Source organism: Ranitomeya variabilis, chromosome 6, assembly GCF_051348905.1.
Source record: "Ranitomeya variabilis isolate aRanVar5 chromosome 6, aRanVar5.hap1, whole genome shotgun sequence".
In the NCBI taxonomy this organism is placed as follows: domain Eukaryota; kingdom Metazoa; phylum Chordata; class Amphibia; order Anura; family Dendrobatidae; genus Ranitomeya; species Ranitomeya variabilis.
Window position 1 is genome coordinate 414,345,255 of NC_135237.1, and position 20,620 is coordinate 414,365,874.

Sequence of the window (20,620 nt, forward strand, 5' to 3'; positions counted from 1 at the left end):
CTATTCCATCCGGTTTGCTTTTAGTTGGACCATCATTTATTTTTCAACAGGACAATGACCCCAAACACACCTCCAGGCTGTGTAAGGGCTATTTGACCAAGAAGAAGAGTGATGAGGTGCTACGCCAGATGACCTGGCCTCCACAGTCACCAGACATGAACCCAATCGAGATGGTTTGGGGTGAGCTGGACCGCAGAGTTGAAGGCAAAAGGGCCAACAAGTGCTAAGCATCTCTGGGAACTCCTTCAAGATTGTTGGAAGACCATTCCCGGTGACTACCTCTTGAAGCTCATCAAGAGAATGCCAAGAGTGTGCAAAGCAGTCATCAAAGCAAAAGGTGGCTACTAGGAAGAACCTAGAATATAAGACATATTCTCAGTTATTTCACACTTTTTTGTTAAGTATATAATTCCACATGTGTTATTTCATAGTTTTGATGCCTTCAGTGTGAATGTACAATTTTCATAGTCATGAAAATACAGAAAAATCTTTAAATGAGGTGTGTCCAAACTTGTGGTCTGTACTGCATATACTGCACATATATACTGTATATTTTATTTCTTTTAAAGATAAAAGATCCCAAGGTATCACAATTTCCCCCTTAATTCTGCGATCGTTCTGCTGTAACTTAGGCATCAATAGTAACAAGAGATTAGCAGTTCTAAACACATAGCAGCACAAGCACTCTACAAATTACAACAGATTTAACCTTAAAGGGGAACTCAAAAATAAAAATGAATTACCCCAATACCATTTACATATCTTTTCTAATGTCTTACAGTCATTTTCACTGAAAAAGTTGCATTTTGGGCTACGCGCTACTCCTCGATACAATATCAGACATGAACCTTGTGTTTTGATGTTAAGACAGGACTTGCAGTTTCATCAAATGCTAAAAAACTACAAGTCTCAGCATGGCTCTCTTCTTCTCAGCTAGCTCAGGAGACTAAAATCTAGCCTGTCTATGTTATTTCACAGTACCAGCCTCTGGGAGCCATGTGATTTGATCATGGACAAAGTGAATGAGAGGGCGAGACTGCACCAAATTATGTGTTGTAGTCTCATTCCTGGGACAGTGTTTTGAATCTAAGAATGGGGGCAGTTCCAAAATAAGAAGTATAGTCAAAAGTTGCATAATATAATTCAGTCTGCAGTCATTCAATGTGACTGTCGAATCATGACTATGTGCTGAGTGATATTCCTGGTATAATGCCTACCAGCGCAGGGTATGCCATAGACCTGTGATAGCATGTGCAGTGCATGCAGTTATAATTCAGCAGTCTGCCGTCACATAGTGTTTGCAGACTTTTGTTCCAAGCCCTTTAAAAATTATGTCCTGAGCCATTTTTATATCTTCAGTGGGTACGGAAAGTATTCAGACCCCTTTAAATTCTTCACTCTTTGTTTCATTGCAGCCATTTGGTACATTCATAAAAGTTCATTTTTTTCTCATTAATGTACACTCTGCACCCCATCTTGACTGAAAAAAAAACAGAAATGTAGAAATGTATGTAAATTTGTTAAATAGAAAAACTGAAATATCACATGGTCATAAGTATTCAGACCCTTTGCTCAGACACTCATATTTAAGTCACATGCTGTCCATTTCCTTGTGATCCTCCTTGAGATGGTTCTACTCCTTCATTGGAGTCCAGCTGTGTTTAATTAAACTGATAGGACTTGATTTGGAAAGGCACACCTGTCTATATAAGACCTCACAGCTCACAGTGCATGTCAGACCAAATGACAATCATGAGGTCAAAGGAACTGGCCAAGGAGCTCAGAGACAGAATTGTGGCAAGGCACAGATCTGGCCAAGGTTACAACAGAATTTCTGCAGTACTCAAGGTTCCTAAGAGCACAGTGGCCTCCATAATCCTTAAATGGAAGAAGTTTGGGACCACCAGAAGTCTTCCTAGACCTGGCCGTCCAGCCAAACTGAGCAATCGTGGGAGAAGAGCCTTTGTGAGAGAGGTAAAGAACCCCAAGATCACTGTGGCTGAGCTCTAGAGGTGCAGTAGGGAGATGGGGGAAAGTTCCACAAAGTCAACTATCACTGCAGCCCTCCACCAGTCATGCCTTTATGGCAGAGTGGCCCAACAGAAGCCTCTCCTCAGTGCAAGACACATGAAAGCCTGCATAGAGTTTGCTAAAAAAAACACATGAAGGACTCCCAGACTATGAGAAATAAGATTCTCTGGTTTGATGAGACAAAGATAGACCTTTTTGGTGATAATTCTAAGTGGTATGTGTGGAGAAAACCAGGCACTGCTCATCACCTGCCCAATGCAATCCCAACAGTGAAACATGGTAGTAGCAGCATCATGCTATGGGAGTGTTTTTCAGCTGCAGGGACAGGACGACTAGTTGTCATTGAAGGAAATATGAATGCGGCCAAGTACAGAGATATCCTGGAAGAAAACCTCTTCCAGAGTGCTCTGGACCTCAGACTTGGCCAAAGGTTCACCTTCCAACAAGACAATGACCCTAAGCACACAGCTAAAATAACAAAGGAGTGGCTTCAGAACAACTCTGTGACCATTCTTGACTGACCCAGCCAGAGCCCTGGCCTAAACCCAATTGAACATCTCTGGAGAGACCTGAAAATGGCTGTCCATCAACATTCACCATCCAACCTGACGGAACTGGAGAGGATCTGCAAGGAAGAATGGCAGGGGATCCCCAAATCCAGGTGTAAAAAACTTGTTGCATCATTCCCAAGAAGACTCATGGCTGTACTAGCTCAAAAGGGTGCTTCTACTCAATACTGAGCAAAGGGTCTTAGTACTTATGACCATGTGATATTTCAGTTTTTTTTTAAATAAAAATAAATAGAAATGTAGAAATTTCTGCAAATTTCAGTTAAGATGGGGTGCAGAGAGTCAAAATTTTAAAGGGATATGAATACTTTCTGTACCCACTGTATTTACTATCTAATTCCACAATTACCTCTAGAGGTAGCTTATGAGTCTACTGGACACAATAGGTAAATGTGTAAATCTAATCTCCCCCTAGCAGTGGATAGAGGCTGTTATGAAATTAATTAGCATGGAAGTATGAAATAATTTGACTTTCAAAAGTCGTTGCTCTCCAGCACTCCAGATGTATTGTAAATATAATTAGATCTATTGATCTGTCTTTGATAAGTTGCAACAGTGTATAGAAATGTGATGAGTTCACACCCTTTACTCTACAGTCACACATTGCATATTTGTTGCAAATCACAAAACAATATAAGTGAATGATATAGAACCAGCCTTACTGCAACCTGTCTGCACAGGAGTGTAGGGGCATGCAGATAAGTATCTGTAATCAGCCATTCTCTAGTGCTCTCCCACACGTGGCCCATCATCGCCTCCTCATACAGTCAGTCCTCACTGCCAGCATTGTTCCATGATTTGCTGTCTCATTATAAAGCACATGATAGAGTGTCAGGCTTAGCTTTAATGTCAGGCTTTGCAAGGCTGCAGCACCCAATGAGGCTCTGATTTGCAGGCTCAATTGCATGGGAATTGGTTGAGGCTGCCAGTGGGAAACAAATAGGAAGCCACATTAGCGTCGCCCTCTCCCAGGGAGCTGCAGCTGCTGCTGCTCCTCCTCCAGCATTCACTGGACTACTGCACAGACTTCTCCATACAACCCTGATACATTGCTCTGCAATCACAGCAGCGGAGGCCAGTAACAGAGGAAGCTGCGTCCATCCCACCCTGCTCAGCCCCACTCATTCCACGCAGGATTAGCCAGGCATTAGCTCCACTGCTGCTTTCCATTGGCGCCCAGGCTGTGTCCGGCAGGTAAGCCCTGGTGTTATGTCCCAGTGTACAGCCGGGGGCTGTAGATGTGTCCCAGCAGCTCTGCTTACAAGGCAGGCAAAGATTTCAGCACCTGTCGCTGTCCACACTGCTGCCTCACAGATCATGCACAATGTAGCCCAGCTCTGCGAACACTGCATGCACTCAGACAACAATAATTGCTGTAGTATATAAAGGACACATATATATATGTATGTGACTAACAGGCTGCACTGGATTGCTCTAACTGCTGCCACTACTCCTGTTAATAATGCCTTGTATTGTAAGCACAGCAGGGCCAGCATGTATGTGTGCAGTATATATATATATATATATATATATATATATATATATATATATATATATACACACACACACACACATACATATTACACATGCACACGCACGCATATATGTATATACACATGTTATATATATACACACATATATGTGTATGTGTGTGCATCTGTATATATATATATATATATATATATCTATAAATGTGTGTGTGTATATATGTACATGTGTGTATGTATATGTATGTATAATTATATTGCACACATATATGTATATACACATTACACACACATATATGTATATACACATTTTATACATCTGTGTGTGTATGTACAGTATATGTTTGTGTATATATGTATATATGCATGTAGAATAATATGTGTGTATATACATATCTATGTATATACACATATTACACACAACACTTTTATGTATATACACATTTTGCACATTTTATGTGTATGTAGACTATATATATATATATGTGTGCATATGTGGGTATATGTATATATATATATACATACTGTATATGATTATATGTGTGTGTACAAATATATATACGCATATTATACACATATATATGTATGTGTCTATCTATATTTATATGCACATTATAAACCGATGTGTGTGTGTGTGTATATATATGTACAGTATATGTATACATATATATAGATACACACACATATACAGTATGTATATATACACATACATACATATGCACATACACATTTTTATACATATACATATATAAATACATATATAAACACATATATATATATACGTATATATGTATTAGATGGATAGACTGATAATAACTGTTGTCCACCAACCTATAACAAGAATAGTTGCTTGGCACTGATGATATGTGCTCTGCAGTACAAAAGCCACATCATTTGTTACAGAACCTTATTTGCAGCTTGTGTCTTTTTGTGTATGAATTACATGGCCATAGCCGCCACCATGTTATTCCGATAAGAAGTATTTGTCACAGGCAATGAAGCATTTTAATTTTACTGCAGGAGAGGAGTAAATAATTCTAAACACGCTCCACAGTGCAATTATCACAGAACTTGTGACGTTGGGTTACCATGCTGAAGGCATCATTACTCTGTAGGATTTTTGTCCTGTGGCACAAATTGTATAATGTCAAGCATTAAGCAATTGACCCAAAGAGATTGTATTCCTATAAATAAGGAGGAAACACATCTGTAGCGGTAATGTCAAGCATGCCATGAAAGTTGCTGGTCCTATAAGTATCTCAATCATCTTAACTGTTCAGTACTAGCTGTTGTGCCTTAGGATCATATGTGTTCTACAAACAGATATTTGCTTAGAAATTAATGTATTTGCTGTTGTTGTGATGTATGTGCTGTGTACGAATATCTATCAGTGTATCTATCTTTATACTGTATATGCTGCCTAACATCATGCATACACAGAATCTGTACCAATTTATGTCTATGGAGCCACAACTCACAAGTTAAAGATTTTCTCCCACCATTTTATAACTGGAAGCCACAGCCTGGTCATTGCATTTGGAGCCCTCAATGAGAGGATCACACATTCATTGTCATAAATACGAAATATATTTTCTTGCAGTATTTCACAAACATGTAACGCAACTACAACCACAATGCTGGACAATTATTAGGAGGCTTTAGGAAGTTGACTTTGAGCAGATACCAGCTCTAAACAGAGTGTGGCACTGGAGATCCCTGGTGGAGATCTCAGCAACTGAAGCAGAGGTTATTAGAAGTAGCCAGCAGCCGTCTGGAGTTTGTCGGCCAGTTCTGAAAGATTTAATTACTGATGAGGGATCTTTTTTAATATCTCATGTCAGGTCAAAACACCTAACACTGGACCCTCCTCTATCATCCCAGACACTGAGATATCATGTGCAAGCTCACTGAGACAATGATGCACACATTGTTAAGAATGTCAGCATTCTAACCAGCTTATGTCTGTGATACTGTGTGTCCTATCTACCTACTCTATCTATCTATCTATCTATCTATCTATCTATCTATCTATCGATCTATCTATCCCACATCTATCTATCTATCTATCTATCCATCCCATATCTATCTATCTATCTATCTATCTATCTATCTATCTATCTATCTATCTATCTATCCATCCCATATCTATCTATCTATCTATCTATCTATCTATCTATCCATCCCATATCTATCTATCTATCTATCTATCTATCTATCTATCTATCTATCTATCTGTCTATCTATCTATCCCACATCTAGCTATCTATCTGTCTGTCTATCTATCCCTCATCTATCTATCTGTCTATCTATCTGTCTATCTATCTATCTATCTATCTATCTATCTATCTATCTATCCCACATCTATCTATCTATCTGTCTGTCTATCTATCCCACATCTATCTATCTATCTATCTATCTATCTATCTATCTATCTATCCCAAATCTATCTATCTATCTATCTATCTATCTATCTATCCATCCCATATCTATCTATCTATCTATCTATCTATCCATCCCATATCTATCTATCTATCTATCTATCTATCTATCTATCTATCCATCCCATATCTATCTATCTATCTATCTATCTATCTATCTATCTATCTATCTATCTATCTATCCCACATCTATCTATCTGTCTGTCTATCTATCCCACATCTATCTATCTATCTATCTATCTATCTATCTATCTATCTATCCCAAATCTATCTATCTATCTATCTATCTATCTATCTATCTATCTATCTATCTATCCATCTATCCATCCCATATCTATCTATCTATCTATCTATCTATCCCACATCTATCTATCTATCTATCTATCTATCCATCGAGCTATCTAGCTATCTATCTACAGGTGCATCTCAAAAAACTAGAATATCATCAAAAAATATATTTCCGTTCCTCAATACAAAAAGTGAATCTTATATATTATATAGAGTCATTACAAACAGAGTGATCTATTGCAAGTGTTTATTTCTGTTAATGTTGATGATTATAGCTTACAACCAATGAAAACCCAAAAGTCATTATCTTAGCAAGCAAATTAGAATACTTTATAACACCAGCTTGAAAAATGATTTTAAAATCTGAACTGTTGGCCTACTGAAATTTAAATTCAGCAAATGCACTCAATACATGGTCTGGGCTCCTTTTGCATCAATTACTATATCAATGTGGCATGGACGCGATCAGCCTGTGGCACTGCTGAGGTGTTATGGAAGTCCAGGTTGCTTTGATAGCAGCCTTCAGTTTGTCTGCATTGTTGGGTCTGGTGTCTCACACTTTCCTCTTGATAATACCCCATAGATTCTCTATGGGGTTAAGTTCAGGCGAGTTTGCTGGCAAATCAAGCACAATGATACTGTTGTTTTTAAACCAGGTATTGGTACTTTTGGCAGTGTGGACAGGTGTCAAGTACTGCTGGAGAATGAAATTTCCTTCTCCAAAAAGATTGTCGGCAGAGAGAAGCATGAAGTGCTCTAAAATGTCCTGGTAGATGGCTGCGCTGACTTTGGTCTTGATAAAACACAGTGGACCAACACCAGCAGATGACATGGCTCCCCAAACCATCACTGATTGTGGAAACTTCACACTAGACCTCAAGCAGCGTGGATTGTGGCATCTTCACTCTTTCTCCAGACACTGGGACCTTGATTTCCAAATGAAATGCAAAATTTACTTTCCTTATGGAGTGTGTTAATGATTGCCTTCTGGACATCTGTCAAGTCAGCAGTCTTCCCCGTGATTGTGGCTCCTACTGAAACAGACTAAGGGACCTTTTAAATGCTTAGGAAGCCTTTGCAGGTGTGTTTTGTTAATTCTAATTTACTGAGATAATGACTTACGGGTTTTCATTGGCTGCAAGCCATAATCATCAACATTAACAGAAATAAACACTTGAAATAGATCACCCTTTGTAATTCATTTTTTTATTGAAAAACGGAAATAAATATTTTTTTTTATATTCTAATTTTGTGAGATGTACCTGAATCTATCTATCTGGACATAAGAAAAAAGGAAGGCAGCACATGGGATCTGAATAAATCCACTTTTTTTCACTTTAAAGTCTATGGAGTGCTGCCTTCATTTTATCTTTTGTCTGGATTGAGGCAAGTATTGGATGTATTGCTGAGGAGGCCTTAGCACCCGCAAATTGGTATTGTGCTGACCCATTTTTTTGCAATATCTACCTATCTTTCTATCTATCTATCTATCTATCTATCATCTTGTATGTATCAACCCATCACTGTCAATGTCATGATCCTCTTAACAGCTTGCTCTCACTTGAAATTTCTTTTTCACGTTTTGTTAGGAAGCTTCTAGTTTTTTCGTCATTTGAGCTTTTAGCTTTTTCTCTTTTCAGTTGTGCTGATGATAGGACACTGACCCAAGGTCACACATTGCAGGTCATAGGGAAATTGTATCTAGAGATGACTGGTGCAGATAGTGAATTTTATTTGTAAAGTTTAATAATGATTTGAATTAGGCTATTTCCATTGTCTATATTCTGGAAATGTGTGGCCACATTGAACAACACATGCATGCACGGTGTATCTTGTATTTATATATATTACTGTAAGAAAACTATTAGAAACCCTAAAATTTAGTTGAAATGATAAAAAACTCTTTTCCTTAAGTTATTTGTGTTCTACATTTTCTAATGTACAAATTACATTGGTAAATAAATAGTAGAGATCATTTTATACTTAACCTGTGTTAAACTGAATTAATATAAAATAGTTTTTATATGATATTAACATGTCAACATGTTCAAGAGCCATTTTGAGAGAATGAATTGTCATCTGGCTCCAGTATGTGCTTAAGGGGAATCTGTCAGCAGGTTTTTGTTAAATCATCTGAGAGCAGCATAATGTAGCAAAACAGACCCTGATTCCAGCGATGTATCACTTAGTTTAGTGGGTGCAGCCTTTGTGACACAATCAGAGTTTTTTGATGTGGCTCAAAAGGCTAACTCTGTCCACATCACAGCTTTCTATGTACATTGTCTATTAACAGTGAGCTGCTAATCAGAGGAGGAGGTGGATTAGGACCAGAGCTCACATGCTGCTGTAGTCCAGGCAGTGATAATCTTCTCATCATAAACCCTTCATTGTATGGAAACAACAGCACACAGTCTAATAAGTGACACATCTCTGACATCTGTGTTTCAGCTGCTACATTATGGTGTCCTCAGATTACATGCTAACATATCCCTTATAAAACCTAATTTCCGTATCTTGCGTATGCACATTCTCCAAAGCCAATTCATTGGAACAATAAAGGAAACTGATGTGTTCAAAAGAAATCTCCCAAAATAGGCAAAAAATGTGAATGCTTAGTTGTATTCAATGGCTTCTATTTGTATTAGTTTTTTTTGTTTCAGTAATTTGCTCAAACTATTAAATTAAACCTAACAGCAGAAATAGTGTTAAAGAATGCATAGATTTAGGAGTTGGCAAAAATGGTACAATTTGTGCCAAAGTTCCATGAGTGACGTGCATAATTATAAATGTGGTACTCACTAGATATGTTAAGTGCCCTGCTAGCTAACCTCATTTTAGCCCATTCATTATTCTTTAGGCAAATGTTGCGGACGGTCAGTAAAAAAGTGTCAAAGATGCATAATAAAAATTGTGCAAACCATTTATTTCTATTTTTGATGTTTTTTGCCACATTATTATTCCGCATTTTTTACACATTTGCCACGTTTCCTCTGAAATGTAAAGGGAGCGTAATGTGTTATACTAGGTTGGATAGACCAGTCTTTTAGTATTTACAGTACGTTTTCACAGCTTTCATAATTCTAATGATCTGATAATTTGTAGCGCATGTGTGTAAGAAGTGTGCAGGGAAAAGGCAAGATAATATATCATCCATCATACAGCTATACAGTGCTTGGTGCACAGAGACTCACGGAGGGACCAGAGGGAGTTTTATGTTCAGAATTGCTTTAGTACTGCCAGTATAATATGCAGGGACATGCCCGTCCATCAGATCTGTGATGTTAATGTGTCTGTAATGAATTGCTTGCTAAAGACTAGTTGATATGTAACTGCTTTTTACCAATGTCATTCCCAATGCCAATACTAAATGATTCAATGCAATTTCTGCTACTGACTTTAATCATGGTGCTCAGTGGACAAACAGGTTCTCTTCTATATATAGTTTTATAGGTGTGAAAGAAGGCAAGAGAAATTATACCAAAAATATATATTTTTTTAAACTCACTAATGCCCAATTGTAAGAATAGAGCTACCTATGTTATTGGCTCCAATGTAGGAATTTAATTCTGCACTGTATAACTTACAAATCCCTACTGATTTAATGCAGACCCTCATATTCTCATCGTTTCGTCTTTTGCTTGTTTGTATAATTTCAAATGTAATCTATGGTTTAATAGAGGATATTTCATAGTTGCATCACCTTAAAGAAAAGGCCAAATAAAATAACACTAAGAAACAGGAATAAGCATCTCTATATCCTTGTCATACTAAGTTTTCCAGAGTTGTACAGTCCCCAAGGCCCCACTTGTCTGCCTAAGGTAAGACCGAAAATGTCATCTTAAATTGTAGGCAGATCTTTTCGGTGTTACCGACGAGTACATAAATTGTCCCTCATGTACAGAAACTGGGAAATTACAGCATAGAGCTGCAGTGTGTTACAGAACAATGTAACTTCATAACCTTGGCTTTCCTGGTTTTAAAGGAAGAGCTGACAATAAAAGAGAACATTTCTGTAAATGGATATTGTAAATGAAGTATGATCATATAGTTTTCCTTTTATAAAATCAGTACAGTACAGAAGTAAATGTGAATGCAAGAAACCTTTGTAATGATATTATTGGGGAAAAGTAACATCTGCCTCAATGTCCATGAGTCTATATTTTTTTAACCCTGTATGTAGGCTCTTTGTAAATGCCTCAGATCCTATGCAGCCCCCCTAAAAAGTTGAGAACAAGGCCTCATGGTCACTGCTGTACATGTATTCCACATTTTATGGATAGTGAATACAGTGCCAATAGTTTTCCATGGGCCTCTGTTGTATCATCGTTCAGAAGCTTTTCTTGTGGATTGCATGAGTAAAAGTATGATGGCACATGGTCATACAAGCCGTAATACAGGGAGTATTCTTCTCAAGAAGTATTGCCTCGGTTCATAAAATGACCCACATACTCCATATGTTTTAGTGGGAATGAGGCTTAATAAGGCGTAGGCAGGGGGAAAGCAGGAGATGTGGATGAAGCGTTGGTTTGATTCAGTGAAGAGACTGTATGGGTGGACTTCTGGTTGACTGAGTGTGTTGGGGAGAGTAGTAATTTTACACTTAGCAATCATGGCTTGAAAAAAGGACAGTTTCAGAATACATGTAAAAAGATAGTGAAAGACCCCCAAACGCTTTAGCAGATAAATCTACTACACACATACAGTCATCTAATGAATGATAGTAAATGACAGATTCTCCTAAAGGCACAGTAAGACTGTTAGGTTAGTGGTTGGATGGTCTCCTAACCGGAACACCTCTAGTAACTTGTATAGGTTCCTCATGTAGGCTGTTTAGTTAGAAAATCAATCACATTGTGGCTGTCAGTGTGAAGATGGATGGTAAATACATAGATATTATATTTGTTGTTCTTCTAGGACTTGCGGTCAGGTGCTGTGATATTATATTAAACGCAGTCTGTTCAAAACGTTAATATAGCACCATAATCAGTAATTAGGGGTTTCTTTGTTGGGATTGTGGCATCTATGTAAACACCGGATTGTATAATATATTCTATTTTTACAGTATTGTGCGTCTTAAAAAATAAATATCTCAGTGTTCTGGAATATATACAATTCCAGGACGTTGTGTTTTACTATTAGCTTTCTAACCAACTTTAATGGGGGTTTTCAACTGTGCATTTTGTAAATTATTTACTAATATTAAGTGTTAAACTGGTTTTCAGATAAAGATATCTTCCTCTGTAGGGGTTTTCTAGATTAGAGCTTATCTAAACAGGCTGATAAAAAAATATGATTTAGTTGCACTTTGGAGATGTATAGAGCAAACCCAATAGATGCAACCAGATTCCACTATTGTCATTCTGGGCATATTAAGAAATACTGTGTTTTATAGACACAAACTTAGGTTAGACATTCTTAAAATCTTAAAATTGCTTTTACTTTTTTATTTACAGCAGGGTATACATTGACAAGCAAAAGGGTAACAATGTTCTGGAACTTTTGACTTACAGGCTCCATATCTCGCCATCCACTACAGGTTCTAATGAAAAACTATGAGATTATCTTAGTGCAATAAACTGGGATGATATCCTGAGACATAAAAGTACACAAAGAAAATGGGAGACATTTATTAGCATCCTGGATAAGACCTGTGCACAGTATATACCGTATGGAAATAAATATACTAGAAATAGGAGGAAACCAATATGGCTAAATAGAGCTGTAAGGGGCGCAATAAGTGACTAAAAGAAAGCATTTAGAGAATTAAAGGAAGTAGGTAGTGAGGAGGCATTAAATAAATACAGAAAATTAAATAAATTCTGTAAAAAGCAAATCAAGACAGCAAAGATTGAGACAGGGAGACTCATTGCCAGAGAGAGTAAAAATAATCCCAAAATATTCTTTAACTACATAAATAGTAAGAAACTAAAAAATGATAGTGTTGGCCCCCTTAAAAATAGTCTGGGTGAAATGGTGGATGAGGATGAGGAAAAAGCCAATATGCTAAATGACTTTTTTCAACAGCGGCGTCTAAAAATCACTAAAATTGAAAAATCTCCGGGCCCAGAAGGGATACACCGCCGAGTACTGCAGGAATTAAGTACAGTCATTGATAGACCATTATTTTTAATCTTTAAAGACTCCAGTTCTGTGGTACAGACCCTGTTATTATGGAGTATAGCAAATGTCGTGCCAGTATTCAAAAAGGGGACAAAAACTGATCTTGGAAATTATAGGCCAGTAAGCTTAACCTCTACTGTGGGTAAAATCCTGGAGAGTATTCTAAGAGATACTATGCTGGAGTATCTGAAGAGGAATAACCTCATGACCCAATATCAGCATGGGTTTACTAGGGACCAGTCCTGTCAGACTAATCTGATCAGTTTCTATGAAGAGGTAATTTCCGGACAGGACCAAGGGAACCCAGTGGACGTAGTGTATATGGACTTTTCAAAAGTTTTTGATACGGAGCCACACAAAAGGTTGATAGATAAAATGAGAACAATGGGGATAGTGGAAAATATGTGAGGGTGTGTTGAGAGTTGGCTCAGGGATAGGAAACAAAGAGTGGTTATTAATGGAGCACACTCTGACTGGGTCGCAGGGGTCAGTGTTGGGCCCGCTTCTTTTTAATATATTTATTAATGACCTTGTAGGGGGCATTCAGAGTAGAATTTCAATATTTGCAGATGACACTAAACTCTGCAGGGTAATCAATACAGAGGAGGACAATTTTATACTACAGGATGATTTATGTAAACTAGAAGCTTGGGCAGATAAATGGCAAATGAGCTTTAATGGGGATAAATGTAAGGTCATGCACTTGGGCAGAAGAAATAATATGTATAATTATGTGCTTAATTGTAAAATACTGGGCAAAACTGTCACTGAAAAAGACCTGGGTGTATGGGTGGATGACAAACTCACATTTAGTGGCCCGTGTCAGGCAGCTGCTGCAAAAGCAAATAAAATAATGGAATGAATTAAAAGAGGCATAGATGCTCATGAGGAGAACATAATTTTACCTCTGTACAAGTCACTTGTGCGACCACACTTTGAATACTGTGTACAGTTCTGGTCTCTGGTGTATAAGAAAGACATAGCTGAACTAGAGCGGGTGCAGAGAAGAGCGACCTACGTTATTAGTGGACTGGGGAGTCTGCAATACCAAGATAGGTTATTACACTTGGGGTTAGTTTGGAAAAATGAAAGTTAAGGGGTGATCTTATTACAATGTCTAAATACATGAGGGGACAGTACAAAGACCTTTCTAATGATCTTTTTTACTCCCAGACCTGAGACGGGGACAAGGGGGCATTTTCTACATCTGGAGGAAAGAAGGTTTACTCATAATAACAGATGTGGATTCTTTACTGTAAGAGCAGTGAGACTATGGAACTCTCTGCCGTATGATGTTGTAATGAGTGATTCATTACTAAAATTTAAGAAGGGCCTGGATGCCTTTATTGAAAAGTATAATGTTACAGGTTATATACACTAGATTCCTTATTAGGACATTGATCCAGGGAACTAGTCTGATTGTCATATGTGGAGTCGGGAAGGAATTTTTTCCCCCAATGTGGATGTCATGATCCATTCCAGAGTTTAGTCCTGTCTACTCTTTTTCCGGGCGGATCATGTCAAGGGTTAACTTTGCTTTGCCTCATTCTGGGCTCAGGTTTGCTATTTAGCTCCCAGGTATTCTACTGGTGGTGTCAGCTATAGTTCTTTCTTCGGCGTGTGAACCTGACTCTGGTAACTCTTGATTTGTCCTGCTGTGATCCCTGACTTGTCCCGTGGCTGTTTACTCCCACTATCTGCCCTTTTCCCATCGTTTCTCTGTTTATCTGCTTGATTCTCTGGTTCTGACCTCCTGGCTTGGCTATTGACTCCGTTACTGTTTGTCCCTATTGTACCGTATATTGCCCGTTCTGGTCTACTGATCTCTTGCTACATCCTGACTATCCATTCTGTCTAATCCTTTTGTACTGTCGTTCTATCTTGTGATTTGACTCGGCTTGTCTGACCACTCTCTCGCCACTTGGTGGCGTCTGTTCTGCTGCTCTGTGTGTGCAGTCTCACTTCCCTCTCAAGCTCCCCCTAGTGGAGGTTGCGCTCTACTGCACTGCAGCAGCATGACAGTGGAGCTTAGTATTTGCCACATTTTTTTTGCCTTCCTCTGGATCAACATGTCAGGCTATGGGTTGATCTAGATGGACTTAAAGTCTTCCTTCAACCTTAAATACTATCTGACTATGTTACTATGTTACGATCATTTTGTAGGCAATCATCTTGGCTATCTCATACATACATTTGCAAGTATTTTGTATATGTTTAGTTATGCAGATTCTTGTCAAGTTCTTCCTGTACTATACAAATTACAACCTGTTCTCAAATTCCCTAATAGCTCAGTGTGTTATTATGTTGATTCCCAAGCAAAAGGTCACTGGTTTCAATTGAGAAGCAGCCATGAAGATGATTTTTTAAAACAAGACAAACAACATCATCCAGTTCATCAACAGCGGTCTGTCGACCAAGAAAATTGCCAAACTTCATCATGGGAGTGGCATGACAGATGGAAGAATACTACAAAATGAAGTCCGTTCATCCATTCAAAAGCCAACAGGTGGACGTCCAGGCAAAATATCAGTATCAACATGTCAGCTCATAACAAGGTCTATTAGTTCTGTCAAGACAAGCACGGCAGTATGCTTCATGATTGTGAGATCACAGACATCCATGCAAGCAACGTATGATGCACTTTACACAAGGCTGGAATGGTGGCCCAAAATAGGTGAAGAAGCCTTGACTTGAATATCATCATAAGAAGTGTCAGCTCGAGTTTGCAAAAAAGTACGAAAAGAGGACAGTAAAAGAATGGAAACAGGTGATTTAGAGCATTGCAACAAAAGTCAATAAACTAGGCTCTGATGTGTGCAAATGGGTCTGGAAAAAACAAGGCAAAAGGGGCTAACGGATTGAGAAATGATAAAACTGTTTCACAGCCAAAGGAGTTGGACACTTGACCAGGATTGATAGTGGTATCAATGCTGAGCTACATGTGAGTATCCAACAAGACGAGTTACTTTGTACAGTACTATGGGTATAAAAAGGACAACATAGTTTTTCAGAAAGACAACGACCTGAAGCATATGTCGAGATTGGCGGAGAAATGGTTCAATCACAATGAAGTAGAGGTGCTCCAGATCTCATCCCAATCAAACACTTGAGGGTAGAATAAAAGAAAAAGCTGCATACATACCCAAGTGAGTCAACCAGTATGCATCAGCTTTGGGAACGTGCTTGAATCTGATCGAGAGAATGCATAGCATGGTGTATTTACAAAAATAGCCAAAGGTATATTTACAAAATACTAACAAAATTTAGATTTTTTTTTTGGAGCAAAGCAGTAACAATGCAATGACACGACAAAAATCTGCATAACTAATAATATGCAAAATAGTTGCAAGTAAAATTTATGTATGAGATAGTCAAAATGATTGTCTAAAAAATGATGGCAGTTTTATGTTCATAGCAGTAGGGGATGATAAGATATGGAGCATGAAAGTCATAAGCTCAAAAAATTGTTACCCTTTTGCTCATCACTGTATGTTCATTTCCTTTCTATCTTAGGTTTTGACTCTTAAAATCCAGCAGATTTATCAAAACAGTTCATGTTTGGTAAAGCTGGTGTACTTTGAGGCTATCTAGTCTAAGTTTACATCGCCTATTAGTTGTTTTTTTGTCACATACATTACACAATGCCCCCTTTCCACCAAGACTTTCCCTTTTTCAGAGATGTCATGCTCCTTTGTCGGACAAACAGCAGAAAGTTTTTATACCACACAATACATACAAGTCATGATAGACTGTTTGTTTTATCCAATTTACACTAGAATTCTGACATAATGAGTTTGATAGATCTACCCTAATGTTTTTATTGCGTGTTTTGTTGCCTATTGTCTAAGGTTGCTTGTAGCTTTCTCACTTATTCCTTAACCCCTTTCTGACCTTGGACGGGATAGTACGTCTGAGGTCAGATCCCCCTCTTTGATGCGGGCTCCGGCGGTGAGCCCGCATCAAAGCCAGGACATGTCAGCTGTTTTGAACAGCTGACATGTGCCCGCAATAGTGGCGGGAGAAATCGCGATTCACCCACCGCTATTAACTAGTTAAAAGCCGCTGTCAAAAGCTGACGGCGGCATTTAACCGGCGCTTCCGGCCGGGCGGCCGGAAATGAGCGCATCGCTGGCTCCCGTCACATGATCCGGGGTCAGCGATGCTTCTGTATAGTAACTATAGAGGTCCTTGAGACATCTATGGTTACTGATCGCCGGTAGCTGTGAGCACCACCCTGTGGTTGGCGCTCATAGCACACCTGCATTTCTGCTGCATAGCAGCGATCTGATGATCGCTGCTATGTAGCAGAGGCGATCGAGTTGTGCCTGCTTCTAGCCTCCCATGGAGGCTATTGAAGCATGGCAAAAGTAAAAAAAAAAAGTAAAAATAAAATGTGAAAAAAATAAAAAAAATATAAAAGTTTAAATCACCCCCCTTTCGCCCCATTCAAAATAAATCAATTAAAAAATCAAACCTACACATATTTGATATCGCCGCGTTCAGAATCGCCCGATCTATCAATAAAAAAAAGCATTAACCTGATCGCTAAACAGTGTAGCGAGAAAAAAATTTGAAACGCCAGAATTATGTTGTTTTGGTCACCACGACATTGCATTAAAATGCAATAACGGGCGATCAAAAGAACATATCTGCACCGAAATGAAACCATTAAAAACGCCAGCTTGGCACGCAAAAAATAAGCCCTCAACCGACCCCAGGTCATGAAAAATGGAGACGCTACAGGTATCGGAAAATGGCGCAATTTTTTTTGTCTTTTTAGCAAAGTTTGGAATTTTTTTCACCACTTAGATAAAAAATAACCTAGTCATGTTAGGTGTCTATGAACTCATAATGACCTGGAGAATCATAAAGGCAGGTCAGTTTTAGCATTTAGTGAACCTAGCAAAAAAGCCAAACAAAAAACAAGTGTGGGATTGCACTTTTTTTGCAATTTCACCGCACTTGGAATTTTTTTCCCGTTTTCTAGTACAGGATATGCTAAAATCAATGATGTCATTCAAAAGTACAACTTGTTTTGCAAAAAATAAGCCCTCACATGGCCATATTGACGGAAAAATAAAAAAGTTATGGCTCTGGGAAGGAGGGGAGCGAAAAATGAACACGGAAAAACGGAAAATCCCAAGGTCATGACGGGGTTAAACATTTATTTTGTTTACTTGATAAGAGCTAAGGAATCCCTAAGATATATAGAATCAGAGTATTTAGCCAGGCACCTAATCATTATTCTACTCCCATAAAGTAGAGAGGAGCAATTATAGAAATCTCCCTTCCTATGTGGTAATGTGCAGGAACACATTACTTTCTAGTTTATTCCCTGAAGGTAGAAAGCAGCTACATGTGTGTAGGCGGAATTCTACTGATTCATCATGTTTAATAGAAAAATATAATGGTGTGATACATATCTGCATTGCAACACATGCTCCGGACGCTACTGGCTGCATCTAAGTATATATATTTTTATAAAATGTACAAATAAAAGTGAAAACAAAAATGAAATAACATATTGCATATTATTTTCTCTGCTGCTGATGTGGGAGAGGGCTCGTTATATATGTTGATTTCTTTTTGTGTTAAAACTGTTTCTGGCCATTATATGACAGTATTTTGAGCATTTTTTCCCCTCCTGTACTAGATGTCCTATCGGCATCTTTTTGTGTCTTTTAGCCTTTATCTTCCTCCAGATTCTCCCATTTCCACATGTAATTGATCTCTGACTGTAGACAGATTTGTAGACAGATTTGAACAGTTTTTGAGAATGAAGGCTCAGTGCAGGTGACAAAAACCGAATGATCTCTAATATGATATATTGCAAATAAAGTTTCTTATCTTGCATTATTGATTTATTAAAATATACGTGCGGTTACTGTACAAACCTGATTTAGATAAGCAAAATCTGCCTCGCTTCCACATGGTACAGGAAGCGCAGATCTAGCCATGCCCCTGTCTCAGAACTGCTGGTATAAGCTCTGGTCACATCTGGGTCTCAGCGTGTAGTGACTTTTTCCTGGCTCAACCACAAACCTCTTGGTGAGACCTGACGGACTCTGCTAAAAGTCTGTAGTGTCTGTCGGGCCACGCTGGAGTTGTGGCTTCTGATTTTAGGCAGAATGCAGGTTGCAGAACATCGTCTTAACGATTTCATGTAATCAATTGTGATATGATCGCAAACAAAGCGTATTTTTCCTATAAAACACTTTCTTTAATTGGAGTTTGCATGTTTATTTCTTAAAAACTCACATATTCACATACCTGAATCTTTATACTTCCAACCATACACAATAGATTGTGCCAAAGTCAATGAATGTGGCAAAGATTTATATCATCTGTATGGACAGCTTAAAAAAAATCTATGATAACCTATTTATTCTTAATGTGAGTTGTGATTGTGCAGCTACATTTAGGCCACGTTCACACGTTGAGTATTTGGAAAGTTTTTTACCTCAGTATTTGTAAGCCAAAGCCAGGAGTGGAACAATCAGAGGAAAAGTCTAATACCACTTCTATAAAACCACTTCTGTGTTTATCACCCACTTCTGGTTTTGGCTTACAAATACTGAGGTAAAATACTGACCAAATACTGAGGTAAAATACTGACAAAATACTGTGAACATGGCCTTAGAGATAAATTGATCCTGAAATGCACAGAACCTACATGCAGTGACACCACAAACTATGTGGTGACCAAGGCAGATAGGCATGTAATGCGGATGTGTGTTTAAAACATGCCTTTTATAGATGTGAAATAGAGTTAGCATAGCTTTCCAGATGGAATTGACAGTCATATATTGTGCTTTATGTCAGTATTTTCTAGTGTGTTCACAATTTCTGCATAATAAAGGGGAATTCAAATTGTTTGTCTTCCCTTCTGATGTGAGAAGCCGGTGATATCCTTCCTATCACTTCCATGGTTAGTAGATGGATGGGAATTCACCATCAGCAGATGCAGGTTGTTTGGCAACCTTCACTCTGAAGATCATTGAATATTGAAAATGTCCTTAATAGCAGTCTACACAGTCTACACTGTGCAGATAGATACACTATCTATCTACACATAGATTTTGACAATAACAAAAAAAGTACATGTATTTATTCCCAGATTTCTTGTGTGGAGAATGAACATTGTACCGGTTTTACCTATATTCTGGATCTGGATCTGTATTTCTTGATCCTTTCCAGTGGAATCACCAAATATCAGGGATAGTCAAGTTTCAGTCTCAGAAAGATCAAATATTGGCTGTCTCATATAGACAACCCATGGTTAGATGCACTGATAAGTCATATGGGCATTTTAGCCGAGGATCCCCCACTCAGAAGTCCTCTGTGTGTCATAACGAATTCAGTATGACCATATCTAGATGGCCACTGCAAAAACATTTTTTTATCAAGATTTATCAGATTTTTTCCTACCCCATCTGAGAACAGTATGACCTAGGGGCAGAGACCCTAATTCCAGTAATTTTCACTAGCTTTACTTGTTGCTACAGTTTTGATAAAATCACTGTTTTATCTGCTGCAGATCTATCATTTCTCTGTATACCCCTACCACTGATTAACAGCTCTCTGTAAACACTGTGCATAGGCAGAAAGCTGCCAATTAGTGGTGGTGGCATGGTTGAACTACATGGCCATAGGTTTACTGATCTTCTAGTGATAATTTCCTGCTGAT

At 38.3% G+C, this 20,620-nt stretch overlaps 1 protein-coding gene across 3 annotated transcripts in view; it reads left to right on the forward strand.

Annotated features, from left to right (window-relative positions):
* Positions 1 to 3,524: 3,524 nt before the first annotated feature.
* The window catches only part of DLGAP1 (DLG associated protein 1), an 814,983-nt gene continuing 797,887 nt past the window's right edge, over positions 3,525 to 20,620 (forward strand). For all 3 annotated transcript variants that reach the window (XM_077270299.1, XM_077270301.1, XM_077270302.1), the window contains exon 1: positions 3,525 to 3,794. The gene's annotated coding sequence lies outside the window, so the exon portion shown is untranslated. The remainder of the gene's footprint in view (positions 3,795 to 20,620) is intronic.